At 47.5% G+C, this 16,729-nt stretch overlaps 1 protein-coding gene and 1 long non-coding RNA gene across 10 annotated transcripts in view; one reads left to right on the top strand and one right to left on the bottom strand.

The window, feature by feature from the left end:
* ITPR1 (inositol 1,4,5-trisphosphate receptor type 1) overlaps positions 1-16,729 on the top strand; it is a 330,566-nt gene that overhangs the window by 304,228 nt on the left and 9,609 nt on the right. The gene's annotated exons all lie outside the window — the stretch shown is intronic.
* LOC146397412 (uncharacterized) overlaps positions 1-16,729 on the bottom strand; it is a 70,908-nt gene that overhangs the window by 4,198 nt on the left and 49,981 nt on the right. The window contains exons 2-4 of one of the 2 annotated variants that reach the window (XR_014823644.1): positions 10,897-10,934; positions 2,892-2,964; positions 2,049-2,202 (exon numbers count right to left, since the gene is read on the bottom strand). This is a non-coding gene — a long non-coding RNA (uncharacterized LOC146397412). The remainder of the gene's footprint in view (positions 1-2,048; positions 2,203-2,891; positions 2,965-10,896; positions 10,935-16,729) is intronic. The other variant, XR_014823645.1, reaches the window with a different exon arrangement.

The raw sequence follows: 16,729 nt of genomic DNA on the forward strand, positions 1-16,729 counted from the left end.
ATACTGCATCTTTTAAAAATGACCACTCAGTATATAGATCAGCTCTGGTTGGTCTCCTTGGCCTCAGCCTTGCCTTTCTGGGAGATGCTTTGCTAATCATCAGGAAGGGATCATATGATGGAGGAATTTGAGTCCCAAATTAATCTTGTTGCTGATGGGGAGTGTGACCGCCATGCCCAGGCAGGGGGAAGCTACCGAAGGTTTGCAGAGTGCTCTGCTCAGGCAGGGCCTGTGGAGGCAGCAAATGTGTGCTCTGGGGGTCCCAGGCCAGCCGTCCTTGCTGCTGTGGTTCTGAACAGCGCTAAAGTGTTCAGGGGTGTTTGGTGAAGTGAAGAGGTGTACACTGTGCTGTTGAGGGAGTCTGACTTACAGCAGCTCGCTCTAAGGAGAGGGGCCGTTAGCCGTGAAGAGAGACTGCACACTTCTCTGATCTCCTTCCTGGCACCAAGGACTTGAGCACTCTGCCCAATGATAGGTTCTCCTACATGAGCCCTGCTTGGTTGTGTATACAGTTGTGATTTTAAAGCTTGTTTTGTTAAGAAACCCAAGAGACCACTGTTCACTGGCAATGGATGCAAGCCCACCAGCACTCTAGTAGCCTGAATTCTTGAGCACCTGGTTCTGGGGGGCTTTCTGGGGATGCTGTGCATTCTGTGTCATGGAGGCCCTGAGGTCTCATTCTGTAATTCTCCTAGTTTAATGTATGTGAGTCATCTGGAGAGCTGGTTAGAGTTCAGACCCTGATTCAGCAGCCCTGGCAGAACTCGAGATTCTGCATTTCCAGCCAGCTTCCAGGGGATGCCAAAGCCACTGGTTTGTGAATCATACGCTGAAGAGTAAAATCTGACAGAAGAGACAAAACAGATACTGCTTTAAGAACTATCATCTGGGAGTTCCCATCGTGGCTCAGCAGAAATGAACCCAACTAGTATTCATAAGGATGCGGGTTCAATCCCTGGCCTCCCTCAGTGGGTTAAAGATCCTGCATTGCTGTGAGCTGTGGTGTAGGTCTCTGGCTCGACTTGGATCATGACTTGGATCCCAAGCTGCTGTGCTGTGGTGTAGGCTGGCAGCTGTAGCTCCGACTGGACCCCTAGTGTGGGAAATTCCATATGCTATAGGTGCAGCCCTAAAAAGCAAAAAAAAAAAAAAAAGAGAGAGAGAGAGAGAGAGACAGAGAGTGAGCAAGCGAGAGAGAACAATAAAGTGAGCAGAAGAAAAGGGGGAGAGGAACATGAGTCCCAGAGCTATGGTGATGGGTATTCTCTTGTAGAGGCTTAGGGCTAAGTCACTTCCCCAGGAAGGGCTCAGAAGCTGCCCTGGGGTTCAAAGCCAGTTCAGTGACCCAGAGTTGCACTCCATAACCACAGTGGTGGGAGGACAGAGGGGGGTTGCTGGCGGCTCTGGGCCACATAGGGAGCAGGGTCTTTTCTTAAGGAGACTAGGAATTCTAGTGGTGGCCAGTGCACATAGTCACAGCTTAGGTTTCTGGGGTTGAGACAATTAATAGAAAAGTCTTCAGATGCTCTTTTCTTCCAGTTGTTGGTAATGCCAAATAAGACCCTATATGATCAGCATTTTTGCTGACACATGTGAATCTGCATACACATAGAACGACTTTCATTTGCACTAAATTCTTTAATATTTAGAAGAGATGGCCTGTAATTTTCACCCTTGTCACACATCCCTTTTCTCCCCTCACTTTGTGTTCTTCTCTCTCAAGTGTCTGAATGTGCCTTATCTTTAAATCTTTTGGGGGCCATTTTTGAAATGGCCTTACTTTACGGTTACAGAAAACTCTAGCGCACTTCTGGGATTCTGTCCCAGTCACAAAGACTTAACAGGAGCCTTGTGAGCCGTCACCTGATGGGGATTAAGAGCCAGAAGTTACCCTAGCCAGCCACCCAGCCTGCTCAAAGGCCCCCCTGCACAGCCATGCTTTGAGGAACTCAGCATTCACTGTGCTTTCCCATCCACGTCATTCTGTGTATGAGAACTTCTTGTCAAACAGCCTAAAAATCTGTAGCATCAAAGAATTCTTTACTTACAACCTCCAAGTTGCTGAGAAACCAGATGTCTGGTGAGAGCCCAGGAAGTGTTAGATCCACTGGCTGAAAGGCAGGGCGCTTTTGCCAACACTGTTCCTGGCGGTGTCCAGTCCTGCAGCCACCTGACTCCCTGCTGGGGACTTCCTGGAAGGCACTGCCAGAGCAGGTTAGGACCTGGGGGTGCCTGGCAGAGTCACTGTGTGTGGGGGGGTGGTAATGGCTATGGGAACTGGAGCTGCAGTGAAGGTGGCTCTCTCCTCCTGTCATGGACCCGCTTAGTCAGACGCCCAGAGGCAGCCACAGCCACAGCCACAGCAGGAGGTGCTGTTAATGTCCCTTCTCAGTTGGCGGCTGCCTGGGAGGAGGGACCAGCAGAGCTCTTTAAGAAGCCAACTCTAAGTGGCTGCAAATGCTCCTGCTCTGAAGCGAGAGGGAGGCTGATGGGCAGTGTCAGAGGTGGAAGGCAGAGTTGGCCAGGAGGCCTTGAGGCCCTGTGGTTTACCTCCTGTCCCCAAAGAAATCGCCCCATTAGGCTCATCTGGTTCCTCAGAAAACTACCTCTTGCTAAGAGGCACGAGGCTGGAAGTGATCAGTTCTTCAGCTCTCCTTTAACCCACTGATTAAGACCCCAGAGACTCCCAAAGAACTGTGATGTAACAGCAGCCAAAAGGCAACCCCCAGAACCAGATGGGAGGGGCCCCAGGGAACATCCCAGATGCCCCAGAAACAACTGCTTACAGGCATGGTGTCAGGTGCGACAAATAGGTTTCCATCTCAAAAACCAGCACTTTCCTAGTAGAATCAGCCATAGGCTCTGTGAGAAGGGCAGGGGCCCACACTGACCTTGAGAGAGTGACTCCTGAGACTGCAGCCCCTTTGGGGTGCTGCAACCGCTTCTCTTTAGAGACGGAAACATCTGGGGGAAAGAAGGGACATTTGAAGCTCCATGTCATAGTAGCAAACATAGTAGCCAAATGTTCACCCTCAAGTTAACATTCATCAAAATGTAGTAGAAAGTGGTTTCTCTTTCCTTCTGATCTCGACCCTCTCCTTTCATTGCTGATGGAAACATTCTTGGCAAAGCTGGAGCCAGGCTGATGCCCACCATGAAGCCATCACTACCTAAGAATAGGATCTGGAGGCAGAAAATCTGAAGTGTGCATTTTGGCTCTGGTCCTGCCAGGTAACCCTGTGCAGGTCACAGGACCTCCCTGACCTGAGCTCCCATCTGTAAATTGGGGGTACATACCCCATCACATGTCCATGGGTGTGGAAGGGAGATGAATGTGTGGGCACTGGGGGCTGGGGGTGGTAAGCACTCAGGGAGGGAGGTAGGGAGGGAGTGACAGAAGGGCCAGATGAACAGACTCAGAGCCCTCGGCCCGGAAGCACAGGGGCTGTGGTACTGACAGAGCTGACACAAGCACCGTTTCCTTGATGCCAAGACCGTGTGAGACGTCTTGGCTCTTGGCACAATGTTACTAAGAAAAGTCAGAATGGGCATCTTGACTCCAAAAACTTCCTCCCAGGGAAAATTCCTCTGTCTTCCTCTCTCTTAAAATTTAAAGTTGTCAAGTGTCCTATAGTGTGGAGGCAGGACAGGGCTGACATTATTGCCCTCTCTCCCCTGAGCTGGTGAGGGATACTTGTCACGTCTGTGTGTTTAGTCCTCAACTCGGATTTGCTGCCTGGAATTGGGGTCCAGGTGACCTGGGGAGGGGCTCCTGCATTCTGTGTGTTCGATGCAAGGTGCTCATGCTTGATTCACAAGGAGAGGTATCTCAGGTCTGTGCACATGCTTGAAGGTGGCGCTGTGAGGAGCACACCAGTGGGGGCGATCAGCCCTCCCCGCCCCCGACCCCAGACTCCATAGGTCACAGGGCTCACAGCACCGCTCCATACCGCACATGCGGTCAGATCCGCTGACTCAGGCCCCAGACAGGGCTGAACTGTCAGAGAAATGTGACTACAGGGTGACCTCACTTAGCCCTGGCAGTTCAAGGCAGGAAAAAAAAAAAGAGTTCTCTCCCCCTGTATGAACTGAAATTTTGGTGCTTACCACGTAGAGTTTTGGCAATAGCCTTTATAATAAGCAGACTTTTTTTTTTCTTTTTTTTTTTTTTTTACCCTGGACTACACTTAAATTTTAACAGTACCATACACCCTTTTTGGAATAATTTTAGTGCCATTTGGCTTTTCTCCAGTGCCAAATGACATGAGAATTTGTGTTAGGTTGCGCAGTGAGATGTATTTAACCTGAATAAAGGGTAAGTTCACTGTGAGTATCTTTGCCTGAAGGAATTTAAAGACTGCAGAGTGAGCATGTTGCCAGTAAAAGATCAAATCCATGATTCCCAGCACAGACCCAGCAGCCTAGTTTTCTATAACAGTCAAGCACAGGAGAAGAGCCAGTCTTTGATAAGCAGGCTTAAGTTATTCTTGAAAGTTAGCAACTCAGAAGCATTAAGAGGGAAATTTGGCAAAGAAAATCAAACCATAATTTAACATAAAAGACATCTGTTTTGTTAATAAAATAGGGACTTCCCGTCTGAATCTTCGAATTCTACCTTGTCAACCTAAGGTGTATTTTCAGGCATATGTTTTTGAGTTAATTGCCCTTAAAGAGAGGTGATCAGATAGGCTACTGCCTATCCGTATTTCAAGGTGCCCTGATATCTTGGGCCACTCTGGCCCCTTCTGTTCTTCACCAGGACAGGGTGTTAACTGACCACTGAACTGAACAGTGAAGTAACAGGGAGGATCCTCTTCCAGCCAGAACCTGGAGCACCAGGCTGCTGCTGTGGGGGGCAGCAGGCTGGGCTGTGCTTTGCCCAGACCAGCAGACAGGATTGGCACTAGCAATAGGTCTTGTTTCATCAGTATGTACTGAAGTGAATGCTCTGAACGCATGATCCTGTTTGGTCCCCGGAACAGCGTAGCAGGTGGCACTGCCACCATCGCAGACGGAAACGTAAAGTCCAAGAAGGCTGAGCAGCTTCCGCAGGGTCACACGGCTGGGAAGTGCTAGAGCTGAGGTTCCCATCCAGGTCTGCTGAACAGAGCCCACTCTGGAGGTGTCCTGACATGGGCAGGAGTTTGGGAATAGAGAACAGCTCTTAAAGAGTTTGTATCTGAAATACATGTTAATTTGGACTTGCTAAAATATGATAAACTTCTTTTCCCTCACCTAGGCTTGGAATAGCGAATGATACTTCCTTTGGTGGCCATATATGGGGAGAGAGAGGGTAGGTTAGGGGAATGAAGGTTCACCAGAGTCACAGCCAGACTTGGGCTCCCACACCCAGGTGACTCATCTGAATGGGTATAACTCCCTGATAATTAAACATGAGAGAGTCTGATCCATCATCCCTTAAGCCTGGTGCTGACTTTTTCTCACCTACTAGACAGCTCACTCTCTAACCCCTGCACCCACTTCTCTCTCTCTCCCTCTCTCTCTTACACACACACACACACACACACACACACACACACACATACACACATTCACTGGAGATTTTCCAGTTTGTCTTGTATTAGTTCACTTGATCTCCTCAGAAACTAGCAGTAATTACTCAAGTTATAAACAGTATCACCATGGGAGCCAGTGGGGTGCTTTTAAACAATGCTGGGGTGCTCTGTCTCACATAGGAGGGGCAAGTGCATTCCCAGAAAATGCTTTGCTAAAAGCCCTTAGAAATTTGCATCCAAAAAAAAAAGCCACCTAAGCCAGAGCTTTTATTCCCCCCTCTCCTGGGTGAATTTTCTAAGCAGATAAATTCTATTAGCAAAGTAAGCACCCCTAAACATCTACTATGAGGAAATATTCTCAGAAGCATATGGTGGAGTTCCCATTGTGACTCAACAGGACCAGTATCCATGAGGATGCAGGTTAGATCCCTGGCCTTGGTCAGTGGGTTAAGATCCAGCATTGCCACAAACTGCAGCATAAGTCAAAGACGTGGTTTGGATCCCGTCTTGCTTTGGTTGTGGCATAGGCCGGCAGCTGCAGCTCCAGTTTGACCCCAAGCCTAGGAACTTCCATATGCCATGGTGCTGCCCTAAACGGGGAGGGGCGGGGGAGCAGCAGCTGCATAGGGTGCCTGGCCTTAGCACTCGTGCTTATCTGTGTTTGATAAGAAGACACAGGAAGCAAGCACAATCAGAAAGCAATGCGTGAACAAAGGCGAAAGGTGGAGATGGGAACTGGATGGCTGTTGCTACCTTCTATTTAAAAAGGGAATCGGCCACAGTTTTGCAACTTTCTTTATTCAAGACAGCCTGGTGTCGTACAGTCTGCAGAGAGGCGCCCTCCTCCAGTGAGGACAGCAGCTTTCTGCCAGAGCAGGGAATAACTCAGGACCAGAGCAAACACTGGGTTACCTGTGGATCATACCCAGATAAAAGTGACACCCTGGATGTCTGCAGGGAAGGCATGGCGACGGCGACATAAAAATGCACACAGCCATCACGAGGGGTCTCAGGTCAGGGAAATCAGAAACGAGGATTCCCTAGCAGACAGGACATAGAGTGTGGAGGGTGGGGAGGTGTGCATCTAGCTCTTCCAGGCCCCTCCCTCTGCCCATGTTTCCACCTCATTTGTGCTTCACCACATGCCAGGCCAACAGGCCTGGCTGCGGAAAAAGTGACATGGAAACTGTCTGCTTCCGTGCACATTGTATGGTAATGGGCTTGGACTTTTTCAGAATTATTCTGGAATTCCACTGAGGATGCTGGGAGGAAGGGAGGGCCTTGACGAGTTCCTGAGATGGAGGGGTTTGAGGGTTGGTGAAGACGTCTGCTGGGCTCTGCCCTGAGCCATGTGTGGTGAGGACCCAGCTAGTGCTGCCCTCTGGCTCGGCCCAGCACACTGAGTTAGCTGCCACCACTGCAGAGTCCATGCATGTCGGAGTGAGGGCAAAGTGAAGAGGAGTTTGGCACTTGCCTCTTGGTGGCTGGAAACAGTGTGTCAGCATCATCGGACGCGCCACCCTGCCAGCCAGGCATGCTCTGGCCCCACCCTTTGCACTTGAGCTTGGGTTCATGTGTCTGTGGCAGCTGCACAGAGCAGTTGCCAAGCTTCAGTTTCCCCACCCAGGCTTACGCCACGTTCTGCCCTCTGGTCCGGAGGGTCTGAAGCTGCTCTTGTCCAGCTGCACTTCCTAGGCAGCTTCCTTCTCTTAGGAAGCACTCGGCTTTGGGAGCGGGGTCTGTGCTGACCTCCCACCTCTCTCATCTGAGGTCATTGTGACCTTTGCCTGGGTATGCAGACACTGTGTGTGACAGTGAGTAGAGAGCAGGGCTGTAATCTCCAAAGGAACTTAGGTGCCAAAACAGGGCCCAGGACTCAGACCTTGAGTAGGTCCAGACTCCAAGGTGGCTGTGGGCATGCTCACCACCTCTCACAGTTTATGTGTTTGTACCTGCTTGTATATATATATAAAATAGTTGCATACATACTTTTTTCCCCAATTCAAATTTTTTTTTAACTCAAAAGTGCATTTTTCTCCCTTCCATACCTTGAACCCACTTCCTGCTCCTTCCCCATTGCAGACCCCAGGGGTTACCCTCCTTGCCCTCTTAGTCCCAGACCCCTTGCTGGGTCTCCTAACTCCCTGCCCTCTGCTTTAAACACCAACAGCTGGACTGTAGCACTATAGCTACTGAGAGGTGTGACCATTGGCCTTTACAAAAACGTTCTAACCTGAAAAATGTTCTGAATGTACATGTTTATATCATGTATATACATTCAGGATTCTTTAAAACGCATCTCTTCACAGTGGAGCCTATTAGCATGTGTCTAGAGAATGTGAGGATGAGGAAAAGATGCTCGTATTGAGGTACAGCTGTCAGTACTGAAAGGTTAGGCATGTGGCAAGGCTCTTGGTTTCTCCTTTTACAGACCCACCTTTTTTCAGGGCTCCAGTGTAACCACCTATAAAATAAGCTGAACTGAAGGGTCTCATGTCATCTTTAGCTCTGCAGTTCCACAAAGCACCTTTCAAACTACTAGAGGGTCTGTACCAGGAGTGGATATGGTGTCAGGAGGGAAAGAGGAGACCTCTGTGAACAGGCTAGTGAGTTTTGGAGTCAGAGTGCAAGTGGCAGGTTGAAAAAATGGGGGAGGCAGGGATGGAAGGGATGAAGGAGTTTGGAGAATCTGCACATGGCAGATGATCTCTTTCACCCATAGGAGTTCAACCTGTGGGGCACCTTCCTTCCACACTAACTCTGAAGTCAAGACAATGCTGATAGCTCACCCTTGATATCTTACTGATGTTGTAAGGACAGTAACAAAGATGACAGCTTCCGATCACTTGTTTCTCAGTGTGTCTAGACAGGGCCGGCCTTAAGTAAAACCCTTTCAGTCAAGAACCACTGCAGTCAAGAGGAGATTTCCAACATAGAAACCCACAAAATGACACACGTTTGTTCGGCAGAACACTGCTGCATGAGACGAGGCCAGGTAGGGAGGCACGGGGTGTTGCATGTGTGTATGTTCAGAGACAAACGCCAGGTATTTTCCCTCAAAACAACAGCCAAGAACTTTGGAGAGCCTTTTAGGTAGGCAAAAAACAAAAACAGAAACAACAACTAAAACTCATCACTGTATAAAGGTAAATGAGAGAACAAAATTAAAACTCATGGAAGCCAAAAAAGAATAGAGCAACACCAATAAAAATTGCTAAAATCCAAAACATAACCATAAATAACATTCTGGTAGACTGCTTAGCTAATTGAATGTGTAGGGGAAATTGCCTGAGCAAAAACCTGAGCCAGCCTGGAAGAAGGGTGGGTTAGCAGGATGGTTCTTTATTAGGCATCTCCATCTGGCTGGCCCTGCCCTGGTCCAGCACAGGCCACCACCCCACCTTTCACCCCTCCTCTGTGACCTCTGGCTTCCTCTGCCTGGTGGCCCTGGGTGCCCAGGACTCAGCTACACGGTTCTGAGTGGTCAGTGCTGCCTTCTCCTGGCCCCTGTGGGGGCTGGGGTCACCTTACCTGAGGGCCCAGAATGAAATGAAACCGTGATTCTGCAGCTGGCTTTTGCTAGGAATTTCATCAGAAATGGGTGCGGCTCTCTCTCTGGCAAGGGCCCGTCTTTGTTACACTGTATCATCCAAGAACAACTATTAACTGAGTCTGGAAGGCTGAGTGGTCATTCCAGCCCAGCTGAAGATTATATAATGGGGCCATCTGGGTAATGTTGTCCTCAGCCAAGAACAGACCACACTGACAACTGGACTGTCAAGCAGTTTGGGCATCCTTTGAGTGACTCTGTTGGTAAAAGAAAAATCTGTGCCTCTAAAATCCCGTGCCTGAGAAGGGAAGAAATAACTCAAGTGGGAGTCAAGCGCTCCACCTGCGGTCTGCATCTTGGCTGGCAGACTAGCTTTGTGACTTGGGCCAGTGACAGGGATCTATAATACTCCTGCATAGTGCTTTCCAGTTGATGTGACACGTTGTCACAGCCCTTTGATCCTCACATTAATCCCCTGAAGTAGCCAGTGAGCTCAATCTCAAAAAGAACAAAGGAGGGGAAACAGAGACCCAGACTGGTCGGCCGACTGGCCCAGGGCTTGCTGTCCTGTGAATGCTCGGAGTGTCATGGCTTCAGCTTCTGATTCCAGGACATGGGTCTTCCCACTGCCGTCTCACTTCATGAGGCTGCTGTGGAAACACACCTGTGAACTAAATCCTTGGATGTGGGGCTGGCCAACAGATTCCAGGTTGTGGGATTTTTTTTCTTTTTAATTAATAGAGTTTATTTTTACAGAAATTCTAGGTTTATATAAATGCTGAACAGAAAGGCCCAGCTCCCATGCGCCCCCTTCTCCCTCCCTCCTCCCAGTTCCTTTATTATTGTGTATTACTGGGTGTATTTACTATAATTAATAAGCCAATATGAATATATTAGCATTAAGTAAAGACCACAGTTAACATTAGGGTTCACTCTTGTGCATTCTGTAGGTTTGGACAGATATGCAAGGACACCCACTATTAGAGCAGCAAACAGGATAGTGTCACTGCTTCCAAAATCCTCTGTGCTCTATTTGTCCTTCCTTCCAAACCCTGATCTTTTTACCACTGGGATCCATGTTTTTTTTGTCTAGGTTTCCACCCCCTCCCCTCCAAAAAAATGTGTAACAGATACCATCAATGGCAATTTTGGAATCTTGAGCTTATTACTTGGCGATCATTATCACTGTTTTTTCACCCAAAGCAACAGATTCTGGATTTTGACTGTTTTCTGTGATCTTAGAAAAGTGAGCTCTCAAGATTATTTTCTTCCTCTTTGATGCAAATAATCGCCCTAACTCACAAAAGGAGCAAATATTTAAAGTTTATTGAGTGTAATACATTCCGGCTTTAGGAAAGTAAAGGGTCATCTTTAACCCTCCCAATTCACCTCCTCTCCAGGCATTTTCTGGGGGTTTGGATACATAGGGAGACTAAGAATCTGTCTCCAGGCCTCCCCTCCCCCACTCTGGTCACCCTGTCACCTAAGCATCCACGGGCATTCTGGGAAAGTCCAGCTTGTTGTTTTGCTTGGTAAGATAAGTAGAAACACAGTTAACACTTGACCTGAAAGGACAGTCTGCCTTCTTGAATCTTCCCAGAGTCGATTATGGAGCGTAGAGGGGATTCTGTGGCTTATAGCTCCATTTTCCCACGACCTTTCTTCTCTCTCATGACCCTTTCCTTTACCCTCCTGCCCCCACTAAAAAAGTCTCATTTCTCTAGTCTGGCTGGAAAAGAATAAGAGATTCAACAATAAATGCTTTGTTGTTTATATGGTAAACAAAACTCTCTACCTAAGTGGACTTTCTCTGAGGAGGTGATTGATTACCTCAGTCATCTTTCTTAGAACAGCCTCTTCAGTTGAACCTGGGAAGGAGAAGAAAAAAAAAGAAAAAAAAAAAAAAACGCTTCTCAGAATGATTAGCATTTGCATCATACGATCCAACTTCCTCTCCTCTCTGCCTTCCTCTCTCTCTCTCTCTCTCTCTCTCACACACACACACACACACACACACACACCCTCCCTCCCTCTTTCCAGTCAAGAACATTTCAAGAGGTCAGTGCCGCCCCCGTGTCTAAAACTTCAGTGTTTGCCTTTGCAGGGACTTTTCCAACTTTACCTAGAAAAGAACTAACCAGAACCCTAGAGCTTGTGGCCAGCCTGCTTCCGGCTGTGGCTTCAGTCAGTTTGTCTGCTGTGACAGAGGAAGTGCTTGCTGTGACGGGAACTGCACTGGCTGGATTGTAGGAGGACCAAGGCAGACAGTACCTAATGACATTGGTATGCGAGATGCCAGCACCACGAGGAGCTAGCGAAGCACAGGGCACATCTCAGACCCAGAACAACAGATGCAGCTGACAGCCCACAGGGAGCCCACGGGTCTCCCCAAACCCCACCCTCCTGACCACACACACGCACCCAAGATGAATGCATGTTTGAACAAAATGTCTTAGTTGAAGGTGACTTTCTCAAAAATCCAGTAGAAGCCAGGAACCTGAGATCAATGTTTTTGATCTTGAAAAAAGGCAGGATTCTGCCAATATTTAGAGACCGGCACACTCTGGCTAGTGAACCATGGGCGCAGCCGTCACTGGACTCAGCGCTTACACAAGCTCAGCATTTTATATCAAAGTCTGAGCTCAGTAGAAAGTAACTGGATTCAGGTGTTCTCTCTGCACCCACGCTAGCAACTGAGAGATTCTAACCATTTTTCTGTGAAGATCTGGATCTCTGTGCAGAGGGGGCCTCCTGGGAGGAGCCTTAATGCTGTGTCAGAGCTCATCCTACAGTGCAGGGGGCAAGACCAGGTGGAAAGTGAGAGAACAGTTGGGGTTTGGCTAGAATTGGTTATTAGTGTTAACTACTACATACTCCTTAGTAATTTGAGATTTCCTGGGATGATTATCTACTTAAAATACTGGCAACACCTAGGATCTCAAAATTGGGGATCTCCCCTCATCAGTGCAAAGGAACAACCATCCACCCCATCCTGAGCACCTAGATTCCCTTGCTGCCTGTGGTCAGGGTGTTAGCAGAGGCCCCCACCACGCTTTTCATTGTTGGATATTAAGGCTGGGGGAATGGAGGGAGAGAGAACCTCTAAGGTGGTAACTGATGTATATCTAGGCCAGAAGATCCTGTTCCTCCCCTTGCATTGAAGGAATGAAATGGAGAATGAAGGTTTATCACCAAGGATTGGGGCACATGGCCTAAAGTGGCCTGTGGCAAGTGTGGCATTTCTTAAAAATCTTGGATTCTATCTTTAAAATTTGCTTCAATTTCATGTTCTGCTCCAGGGCATATTTTGAGTTTAATATAAAAATATTTTCAATTGTTTACTGTTGGCTAAAATAGACATTCTAAAAAGATGCATGATTTCTGGCTTTCTGTACCCTTTGGGCAGAGCCTTTATGCTCCAGGATTATAGGTGGCCCAAGTACAGAGGCATACAGAAGCATCTCCTTGGCCATTGAGGTGAGGAGCACAGATGGCAGTAGCAGACCTCTGGAGGCCAGTGGGCCCCGTTCATTTGTCCAGCATATAGGCACTGGGCATTTGGGACTTGGAGACAGTGCCCCAGGAAAGGCGAGAGCCCTGAGACCCGCCCTATGGCCATATTCCTTGCATTAAAGCCCAATGGAGGCAGCAGCCTTGTCTTTTCTCATCTCCAAACCCTCAGCACTCAGCACTGTGCCAGGTATGGACATTAGAAATGTTCAGTGAATGGTTGTCAGATGAAGTCTGTGCATTTTGCATTTGTCAGAGACCTTTCTGAAATCATTGCTCGGGAGTCCAATAATCAAACCACATATGCCATAAAAGAAGATGTGAATCTGACATGGAAAATTCCCTTTCGAATCTGTAGTCATTTGGTCACTTACTATTGAAATAGGAGAAGAAACTCTTCCTTAAACTTTAAGCTATTGGCAGACTTCTTGCATTGATTTTCTATATTCTTTTGAAGACCTCTTTCATGTGGACTCTGTTTGGAAGTCTGTGTTTTCTATTTTTATGGAGGGTTTGCTTAAGAAAATGAACATATGAAGGCTTGGAGAGCCAGATTTGAGATGAATTCTCTAGCCATTTTAGGCAGCCGAGCATCATTTGCATGTCAGTCATCAGTGCACTGCAGGTGAGCACCAAGTCCTGACTGCTGCAGCTCGCACGTGTCCCCAGCCCCCAGCACCTTGTCAGGCTGCTTCCCTCCCCGTGTCCAGACCCTCCTTGAGCCATGCTCCTATGCGTGAAGCCTCTCTTCTAGGCCCTCCCAGCCGACTGTTCCAGGGTCTGTGCTGCCCCTGCCTGTCTGACCTCATCCTCAAGTCCAGCCAGACTGGTTTCCCCACTGTGCCAGCCCTCTGCCTAGATGGCCCTCATGCTTGCCCCTCCCCAGGCCAAGTGCTAGGCTTCCCTCAGGCCCATGCCTTCCAGGAAGAGCACCCAGCCAACCACAACCACTACAGTCAGCTCTTACTCTGACCCTACTCTCTCTGCTAGTGACACAGCAGAATCTGCTTTATGCCATTCTTTCTTTGTTTTTAATTTAAATCTACTCTCTTTAATGAAATGGTGAGCACTTTGATGCAGGAACTCTATTTCATACTTAAGCTTAAAAGCCATTTCCATTCGAAAGAGGTCCAGTAGGCAGAGACCAAGTACAGGGGGCTCACTGCTGTATGCTCAGCACCAAGCACTTAAGGTCAGTGCTCCTCAAGTATTTTTGAACATGTTGTATTTTTTAAAATATTTTGTTTCAAGAGGGCTTATGTTTTTGACTTAAATCCAAAGAACTATCAAATACCCCACCTCCAAATATACTCAATAAGAGAAGTTTACAATTTGTTACCAGGTAATTCTCAGGATCACCTTTGAAATACAGGCATTGGTTTTTCCCTCCCCTCACTCCTTTTGGGGCCTGTTCTCACTTTGTCATACAGCAATAGGGTTTAGTGACCTCCAGACTCCTCCTGACCTGACATTCTGTCAGAGCCCAGCTGGTGCTGTGTCCATGGCTTCCTCAGTGTCTGATGGTTTAAGCAGGACTCTGGGTCTTTCCCCCTACACCTTGCTCTGAGGCCAGGCTGCAGACGTGTGTAGCTGTCCCCGCGGATACCTGGCGCATCTAGAAGCCAGGCCAGGCTCTCTGTGTGATCTCACTGCAGTCATGCTCGTGGTTTGCCAGCCTGGCCCACCATCTCTCCTCCCTCCATGTACCCCGGTGCTAAGTGAGTGTGAGGAACCACCAGCCACCTGTCGCCTGCATATGCCCTCTTAGGAGCAGTCAGCCTCATCCCTCCCTTAGGGTGGCACAGATCTTGAACCCAGGACAGTTCCTCAGTGGGAAGGTGTGACTGTGGCTGAGGGACAAACACAGGGGCAGTGAATGTAAGCAGTGACAGGTGACCTCAGCTGCCTTTCAGGGTCTGCTGCTGTGCTTAAATGTTTTCAGATGTCTGTTCTCCCCCTCTTCTTCACCACAGACACAGCAGAAAACCAGCAACAGACGTGGCAACAGTTCAACAGATAAGGCTGCTTATCTTTGAAATGGTATATCTTGTCAAGTGGTCTTTCGCCCATTGCTCTGTCTGTGTTGGGAAGTTCATGAGAACCATTGTGGGCTGACATCAAGCACATGTAAAGGGAGGGTAGATCACAGGGCGTGTGGTGTATAGAAGGTAGAGCTTGGCATTTTTCTCCTCCAGCAGTCATCCTCAGCAACAAAGGTTTATCATTTAAGCATCTGTTACCAGGAAATACCTGATTTATGGTTTTTTGCTTCCACAAATACTTAAAAGGTCCTACTGTGTTCTGGTCACTATACTAAGGTGGCTCCTGGTCTCAGAATGCTGGCTAGTGAGAATGACCCAGGTGGGAAGTGCTACCTACTAGACTCTCCACTTAAGCAAACACCCTAAAAGAGATGTTGACGCCATATGCCAGTGGCAATGCCTGCTTTGTGATATTTCCAGCTAGTTCTTATTTGGTTTCTATATTGCTAGATTACCTTAGGTCAAGACATGGTTTAATTGTCTTGCTTGCTTTTTAATATTTAGACATGTCTTGAAGAATTTTGATTTTGAGTATGTTGATGCTTTCTATTGTATACAACAGAGATTAGCAAACTCTGGCCTATAGACCAAACCTGGCCCTCTGCCAGTATTTGTAAATGAAGTTTTATTTGAACACAGCTATGCTCATTTATGTATTGTTTATGGCTGTTTGGGGGCTACAGTAGCAGATTTGTTGCCACAGAGATCATATGGCCCAGAAAGCCAAAAATATTTACTGTCCAGAAAAATTCCACTGACCTCTGGTGTACACAAAGCAACAAGAGCAAACTCTGTATGTATGTGTCTTGGTGGGTGATGGGGTGGGCACAATTTGTGTTAGAATATTTATTGAAATTTATCTTGACGAGAATGGCCCAGGTGAGAAGTGGTACCAGATGGCTGTGGGATGAGTCAGTTTTCCTCCCCTTGCCTCCGGCTGATGGAGCTTTTCTTATAGTTCATCCTTGTCTCCCTGTACAGAACTTACCTATGAGGCATACTTTTAAAGAGAAAGGCATATGGAGGCAGAAGGAAGTGAGGTAGGAGGAGGAGTCTTGCCTCCTTCTCTTAACTGTGGTGAGAAATACTGTTTACAGGTATGAGCTATAGGTATCAAAAGAAAAGGGTGGAGATGGACAGGGGGCAGACTGAATGGTTCCTTCTTGCACCAGCTGACAGCATCCACCAGCAATTTCTGGCTGGAAATAGAAGGAAACAAGAGTAGAGGGGTAGTATCCATAAGTTCACAAAAAGAAACTGAACCCCTTCCCCATCTTCAGCCTCTACCTGGCATACACCCATCCACACATCTGGTCACTCTCAGAACACTCAGGATTCACTTACATTTTACTTCTAAAGGGTTTACAAGTGATTTTCCAAGTATAATGCTTTTTTAAAAAGCACAATATGAGGTATCTAGAGTGGTCAGAGTCACAGAGACAGCAAAGAGAAGGCAGCTGCCAGGTGGGAAGAAGTATTATTAAATGGGGATGGAGTTTCACTTGGGGAAGATGAAAAGAGTTCTTGAGATGGATGGTGGTGATGTTTGCACCATAGTGTGGATGTATTTAATGCCACTGAACTGCACACCTAAAAATGATTAAAATGGTAGATTTAATTAAATATATTTTATACGATTTTAAAATTCAAATCTCATTAGCCATGTAATTTGCAAAGATCACTGATGCAGTGGCGGTACCCATATTTATAGATTAGGAATCTTGTTTGGAAACCTACTTTTCTCCATATTTAATTTTAAAGTGATTTCTCCTAAGAACTAAGAGGATTTATTATATTTAGTTAAAAAGATACTTGCGGAATGGCTTTAAAAATACACAGTTCCTGTCGTGGCTCAGTGGTTAACGAATCCAACTAGGAACCATGAGGTGTCAGGTTCGATCCCTGGCCTCGCTTTGTGGGTTAAGGATCTGGTGTTGCCGTGAGCTGTGGTGTAAGTTGCAGATGCAGCTCGGATCTGGCATTGCTGTGGCTCTGGGGTAGGCCAGCGGCTACAGCTCCATTAGACCCCTAGCCTGGGAACCTCCGTATCCCTCGGGTGGGGCCCTAGAAAAGGCAAAAAGACAACAACAATAAAAATACACAGTATAGTA

Source organism: Sus scrofa, chromosome 13 (assembly GCF_054392235.1).
Source record: "Sus scrofa isolate SSC_HxYL_T2T_F1_AM1 chromosome 13, Sscrofa_HxYL_maternal_Yorkshire_Landrace_v2.0, whole genome shotgun sequence".
NCBI classification, from domain to species: domain Eukaryota; kingdom Metazoa; phylum Chordata; class Mammalia; order Artiodactyla; family Suidae; genus Sus; species Sus scrofa.